Consider the following 7,248-nt stretch of genomic DNA (forward strand, 5'->3'; position numbering starts at 1 on the left):
GTCAACATCTTCAAACGTCACCTCTGTATCTCTATTGAGAGATGGATATTCACTCAGGGAGTATATCTGCTGGTTGTAAGTAACTGAGGTATTTCCCAAGGACAGAACACTCCACAAAATATTTTTTTAAAAACAAATGCCGTTTCAATCAACTTCCTTTTGCAACTTTTAAATATATATGTGCGCATTCATTCATGCAAGTGCACACACATTTTTATATACATGTATATATGTTCGCATATATGTGTATGTGAGTGCGTGTATGTGGACAATATTAGGAATGGATTGCCGGACAGTTGAAATTTCTTTCTGTAGAATGTGAGAGGTAAGGGTCTTCAATAAAGTCCCAGATATCCACATCTGCGGGAAGTGCACCTAACTACTTCTCCTCGGCAACTGCGTTTGGGAACTGTAGCTTGATGTCAGATCATTTGGAGTCTGAGTGGGATTGAGCGAAGTTATAGGGAGGCAGTAACACTTCAGGTACAAGAAATAGATAGATGGGATACAGTCGGGAACCGAAACGCTAACAGGCAGACAGTGCAGGCATCTGCTGTGGCCGTGCCCCTAAGTAATATGTATACCATATTTGTTATTTTTGGGTGGGATGACTTCCGAGGGGAAAGCCATTGGGTATAGGTGTTTGGAACAGAGTTTGCCCTTTTTCTCAGAAGGTTGGGGGAGAGAGGAGGAGAGCATTTGTTAATGGGACTCAATATCGACGGGAACAGATTGAGATTCTGTGGATATCGGGCAGACTCATGATTGGTGTGTTGTCTCCCAATACCCTGAGGGGATAATATGCCAAAGCTCTTCATGAGGGTTTGAACGATTTCAGCCACAGAGTGGGAAGCTGAATTGTACCTCCAGTTTGCAGGTGGCTGTGAGTGGTTTTGTCATAAATAGCGTTTCAGGTTTACAGGAGTGTACTGGCAAGGATGAAGGTGGCTTGAAGTGTGTTTGCTTCAACGCCAGAAGCATCTGGGATAAGGTAGTTGTCATGCGTTGTTACCTGGGACTTCGATGTTGTGGCCATTTCAGAGACATGAACGGAGGACTGAAGAGAATGGTTGTTCCTGGTACCACAGTTTCGATTTTTCAGTCAGAACAGGAGGGTCGTTTCAGAGGGGGAGATGTGGCATTATTCGTCAAGGACAGTATTATGGTAGCAAAAGGGATATTAGTGAGGACGCGACTGAATCTGCTGAGGTAGAATGTAATGAAATTAGAATCAGGAATGGAAAGATCACCACAAAAATGTTCTAGATTTATGGAGGAAAAGATTGCAAAGATGATTCTGGATAGGAACAAAAGTGACAGGGCAGTTGTTATGGGGAGCTTTAACTTTCCAAATATTGATTGGAAATGTTATCGGTTCAGCACCTCGGATCGGTCAGTTTTTGTCCAATGTGTGCAGGAGGGTTTCCTGACTCAGCATGTAGACAGGTCAACAAGACGCAAAGCCACAATGGATTTGCTTATGGGTAATGAACTCAGCCAGCAGTTCTCTTTGGAGGTATGTGAGCACTTTATTGATAGTGACCACAATTCGGTTCTGTTTATTTGGTGATGTATAGGCATAGGTATTTATTGCAGAGCATGAGGTATCGCGGGGAGAAAGGCCATTATGATGCGATTAGGCAAGAGTTAAGATGCACCGCATGTGGAAAGTAACTTCAAGGGTTGTGCACACCTGAAATATGGAGCTTGTTCAGGGAAAAGCTACTGCATGTCCTTGGTAAGTATGTATGCGTCATGCAGGAAATATGAGGTCGACACAGGGAGCTGGGTTTACTGAAGAAGTTGAATCTCTTGAGAAGAAGGAGAAGGAGGCGTATGAAAACATGAGATTTGAGGGCTGAGGTAGGACGCTTGGGAATTAAAAGCTAACCAGGAAGGGCCTAAAGAGAGAGCTACTTCGAGCGAACAGGAGGCAGGAGAAGTCTTTGTCTGGCAGGAACAATCCTGAAGCTTTCAATTGATTGTTCAAGAATAAAAGAATGTCTAGCATATGATTATGGCCTGTCAAGAACAGATGTACGAAGTTGTCAGTGGAGTCCAAGGAAAGCAGAGACGCTGAATGTATTTTTTATCATATCAAAAATGAAAAAGACAATGTTGTCGAAGAGAGTATTGAGATTGAACCTATTAGAATGAACTAAATTGGTATTCATAAAGAGGAGTTGTTAGCAATTCATGAAAGTCTAAAAATAGGTTTGTCCCCTGGACTTGATGGGATGTATCCGAGGACTTTCTGCGAATCGTGGGAGGAGATTGCAGAACTTTTGACTGTAAGCTTTATTTCGTCAGTGTTTATGTCATTAGTGCCATAAGACCCGAGTTTAGCAAATATTGTCCCCTTCTTCACGAAGTGGAGTAGAGACAATGGTCGTAATCATAGAATAGTGAACCTTAGCTTTCTTGCAGCTAACTTTTTGGAACCGATTATGAGAGATAGGATTTATGATAATCGAAAAGGAAGAAGTTGATTCGGGATAATGAGTACGATTTTATGAATAGCATGTTGTGCCTCCCAAACCTTATTGAGGTCTTTGAGAAGGTGAGCAAACAGGTGGATGAGAGTAAAGTGGTTGATGTGGTGGATATGGTTTTCAGTAAGGCACTGTCGGCTGTTGCATGAAATACAGAGTTATGGGATTGAGGATGGTTTAGCGGTTTTGATCAGAAATTGGCTCGCTGAAAGAAGACAGAGTGTGGCAGTTCATTGGAAATGATAATCCTAGAGTTCAGTAACTGATGGTGTACTACAAGGTTCCTTTTTGTGTCCGCTGTTGTTTGTCATTTTTATAAATGACCTGGATTAGGGCATGGACTTATGGATTCATAAATTTACAGAAGACATTAAGATCGACGATATTGTCAATAGTGCCAATATCTGCTGACGGTTTCAGAGGGACATGGATAATCTGCAGAGCTGACCTCAGACGTGGCAAATGGAGTTTAATGTGGAAAAGTGTGAGATAATTTACTTCGGAAGGAGCAACAAGAATAAAGAGTTCTTGGCTAATTGTTAAATTCTTGTAAGTGTAGATATGCCGAGCGATCTCGGTGCCCATTTCTATAAAACTCGGAAAGTTACCACCCACGTTGACAGGTTTGTTTGCAAGGAGTACGGTGTGTTAGTTTTTCTTGGGAGAGTGATTCAGTTTCAGAGTGAAATTATCACTTTGCAGCTCCAGAAATTAACTGGGGTGGCCACACTCATAGAGTTGCTTGCATTTCTGGTCGCCACATTATACGATGGATGTGAAAGCATTGGAAAGGGTGCAAAGGACGTTTTCTAAAATGTTGCCTTCTATGGGCAGATGGTCTTACGAGGAAAGGTTGAGGGACTTGAGGCGGTTTTTGATTGCGACAAGAAGTTTGAGGGGTGAATTTAGAGAGACATAGAAGATGATCAGAGGTTGCTATAAGGTGGACAGTGAAAGCATTTTTCTTCAAATGGTAATTTTGGCACAAGGGCACATCGATGTAAATTGAGGGTGATAGATACCGAGGTAGGTTCCTGTATCAGTGAGTAGAAAGGGTGCTGAACGCCTTGCCTTCAACACTCGTAGACTCAACAACTTTCAGGGCAATGAAATGGTCATTGTATAAACTTGCGGATTATGATGGTAAAATACTAGTCAGATTGGTATCACAGGTCGATGCAACGTTAGGGCCAAAATGAACTTTATTGCGGTGTAATATTCGGTGTTTGAACTGTTCTTCAGCTTGAAGTTGCAATCATCTCTGGTCACTATCAGTAAAACCAACACCTGGCGAGAATCGAATGTGCAACTTTGGCACCTTACGCACTTCCAGTCTGTCGTGCAATGACATCAAACTGACGAATTGCGCCACTGGAGCTGTTGTGTCCTGATGACCAATGGCTACTGATCTTACCACTGGGCCCCTCAAACCAATTACTCCTTTTTTGCTGAAGTTCTGAAATGAAACATAACGCAGAGGAGGTTATACTGATGATGGATCATCGATTATGGAGCATCAGGTTCAGGAACATGAATCGTAAAATGTGGTGAAAATAGGCATAATTGAATTCTGTGTTCGTTTACCATGGCTTCCTGCGTTGATCACAGGCAATGTTATGTCGCTACTGTGCTGGGATTTTCCTTCTATCGGTATTAATTTGTCTGAATTTCGATTCAATGGTAGTTCACCAGCATCCTTTGGAATGTTCATACGGCACAATGACCCACACTGTACCCAACGTCAACAATCTTCTGCATTACTACATCCAAGGGCTCGTGGCATAGTTTTTTTAGATAAATAGTGAAAAAGTAATCATGTTTTGCAAGGGCAAATTGAATTTTAGTTTAATTAGTAAAGTCGCAACAATCCAGAGTAAGTTTCAAAATGTCAGAAATTCACGTTCATTACCTTGGCCAGAATTGTAGCCCCGCAAGAGGGACATCTGTCCTTCAATCCCCAGAATCCATGTAATCGCTTGCTCCATGTGTCCACTTGGAAACCTATATGAAGGCATGTTCAACCTGACAGAGAACTTGTGAGAATCCTCCACTGTCTGACCTAAAGCTGAAACAGGAGCTATCTATTCCAGCTTGGAGGGTAGCGAAGTGGAGGTGAGACAGAAAATATTAATTGGTGTAGATTCACATTGTTCTCATTGTGATTGTTTAAAAACCTGGGCCAGAAAAGACTCAAGCAGAAAGGAGCAGAAGTAGGTCATTCTTAACACCGCTCCTGCCCTGTCACGCCATTCTGTACCATCATACCTCACACAGCACTTTTATGACTTTTTCCAGCGTATCCATATCATCGTGTTGCCAAGTGGCTAACACATATTTATCGATCTCTACCATAAATAGACATCGAGGTTATTCATCGCTGTGAAGAAAATGTTGCATTTCGAGACAGTTGGGTTTCTGCATGAGTGTTATAGGTTTTGCAGATGAGCAGCCGAGTCTGGTCTGAACACCTTTCAAACCATAAACTAAAACTCGACTCTGATGAGAGTTGCATGCACAACTTTTGAAGGGCAGTCTTAAGAAAGGCTTAGAAAGTCAACGCGCTTTCCATTGCACTACAGAGTCGCGGCCTCACCCAGTTTTCAGCACAATAGTTTGCCTTAGAACCATTTCGTTTGGGACACCCATCTCACTTCTGTCTGACCTCGTCACACTTTCCAGTATCTGGTCCTTATCCACGTGTGCTCTGGATCTTTAAGTGTTCGGCTACATACCGCTGAAATGTCCTCATAACACTTAGCATTACCGCACGTTCAAATAAGAAATTCCAGATGAACAACACTCTATGGGTGAAAGCGTTCTTCCTAAATCTCCTCTAAATCGATTTTCTCCTGCTTTTCATCTATGTCACTGGTTATTATTTCTTCCCGAAAAGCCTTATTCCTGTCATACATATCTATCCTCTTCATAATATGTGCACGTTAATCAGTTTCTCACTCAGCCTTCTCTGTGCTTAGTTACACAGCCCCAGCTTAGCTCATCTACCTTCACAATGGGAATGGTCCAGCCCTTGGCATTATTTTCATCTCCTGTGAACTTCTCCTCCTGCAATCAGACGGTTCCTGCGGTCTTGCGATTACATCGGAAAAAGAAATGCTCTTTGAAGAAATGCCAAAATGTCTGAACAAAATCAGCAGCTCTTGTCCATCTATGATGAGAAAGGACAGTGAAAGCTTCGAGTTCAATGATTCGTGTTCGGAACTGATGGGATGTATGGGTGGGTGAAAAATGTGGAAGAGCGCGGACAGGATCCAAAATGATTGAACTCGATGTTGGGTCCTGAAATCTGCATGGTCTTTCAGTAGAAAATGAGTTGCCCGATCTTCCAGCTTGCGCTGTGCCTTGAAGAAGAACTGCAGCGGACCAGAGACTGGTATGATGGCTTGGGTACACAATGGCAGGACACTGGAAGACTGGGGTAATTTTTGTTGATTCTGGACAGAACTAAAGTGATCTCAGCTTTGTCACCGACTCTGTTCTCCTCTCTCCATTGTAGAGAGATCACATTCTCAGCAGGAATGACAGTTTTCTGGATTGAATGAAGTGCAGACAAATCACTGGAAGATGTGTCTGGAAGTTTCCACAGTGAGGAGAGACATCGGAAACCAGCAGGAAATGTATCTTACAACATAGAACGTTACAGTGCAGTACAGGCACTTCGGCCCTCGATGTTGCACCGACCTGTGAAAATAATGTGATATCCATTGCAGTGGAAAATTAACATTTCTTTTCAAACCAGTAAAAGCACAGGGAAGCAAAAAAAGTAAGGGCCTGACGTTGCAGAGGGCAAGTGTTGCAGACAGAAAGAAAATCTATGTATATTTAAACCGAACTAATAGCAGACTTACAAGGCCAGCAAACTACCATATCAACAGCCAAGGAATTAGAAAAAAACAACTCCATATCTGGAAAGGAACTCGAATGTTTCAGGCCACTGACCTTGAAGTGTTGATAAGAAGAAGCGAATTGTACTTTAAAGGGAATATGTAAAAGCTATCAGGCGCCCATTACATGAGGCGTCTTGCCAATGTATTACCTGGGACACGGGAAACCTGAATTTGATGGAACTCCACGCACTACATGCTGAAAACGTTCTGGCCCAAGAGAAGGAAAAACGGAAATTAAAAATGGAAAAGCAAACACTTAAAGCTCAGCTTACCATGATGTAAATGGTCGCCCAGCCGTTGGAAGGGGGTGCTGCGTGAAAAGAAGGGCTGGCAGAGGAAAATCTGGCGGGTGCTTTGTTTGCAGAGCATTGGACCACTGAGTGAGGCAGTGCACGCCCAGACAGCCTCAATCTGCCCTGGAGGCTGGGCAGCAGGGTGACTAATGGAGGAAGGCTGAGGTGGTGGGCAGCCCCAAAGTTACAGGTAAACCTCTTTGCTTTATGATGGGCAACGAATACTCGCTTATGCTCATCTCTACTACTAACCTTATGGGCACTGAAACATGTCCCACCTCTATACTGAGCACTGAGTTTGCGAAGCGTGAACTGTATTATCAGTACAACGATGGTGCATATAAGTCAATGCTTACATCTATGTTATATGTGGAAGGTGCAACTCTTACTTTTTTGGAAGATACAAGGGCAACATATTCAGTTCATAAATCAAGGCAGTTCAGAGAGTCGACGCAAATAAAGATGAGCGGAAGCTTCCTGAACTTAATGGGCGCATCAGGAGTCGTGACACGAGAGAGATTTCCCGCACCCCTATTGTGCGAAATCAGTCATGGGGCA

Source organism: Chiloscyllium punctatum, chromosome 29, assembly GCF_047496795.1.
Source record: "Chiloscyllium punctatum isolate Juve2018m chromosome 29, sChiPun1.3, whole genome shotgun sequence".
In the NCBI taxonomy this organism is placed as follows: Eukaryota; Metazoa; Chordata; class Chondrichthyes; order Orectolobiformes; family Hemiscylliidae; genus Chiloscyllium; species Chiloscyllium punctatum.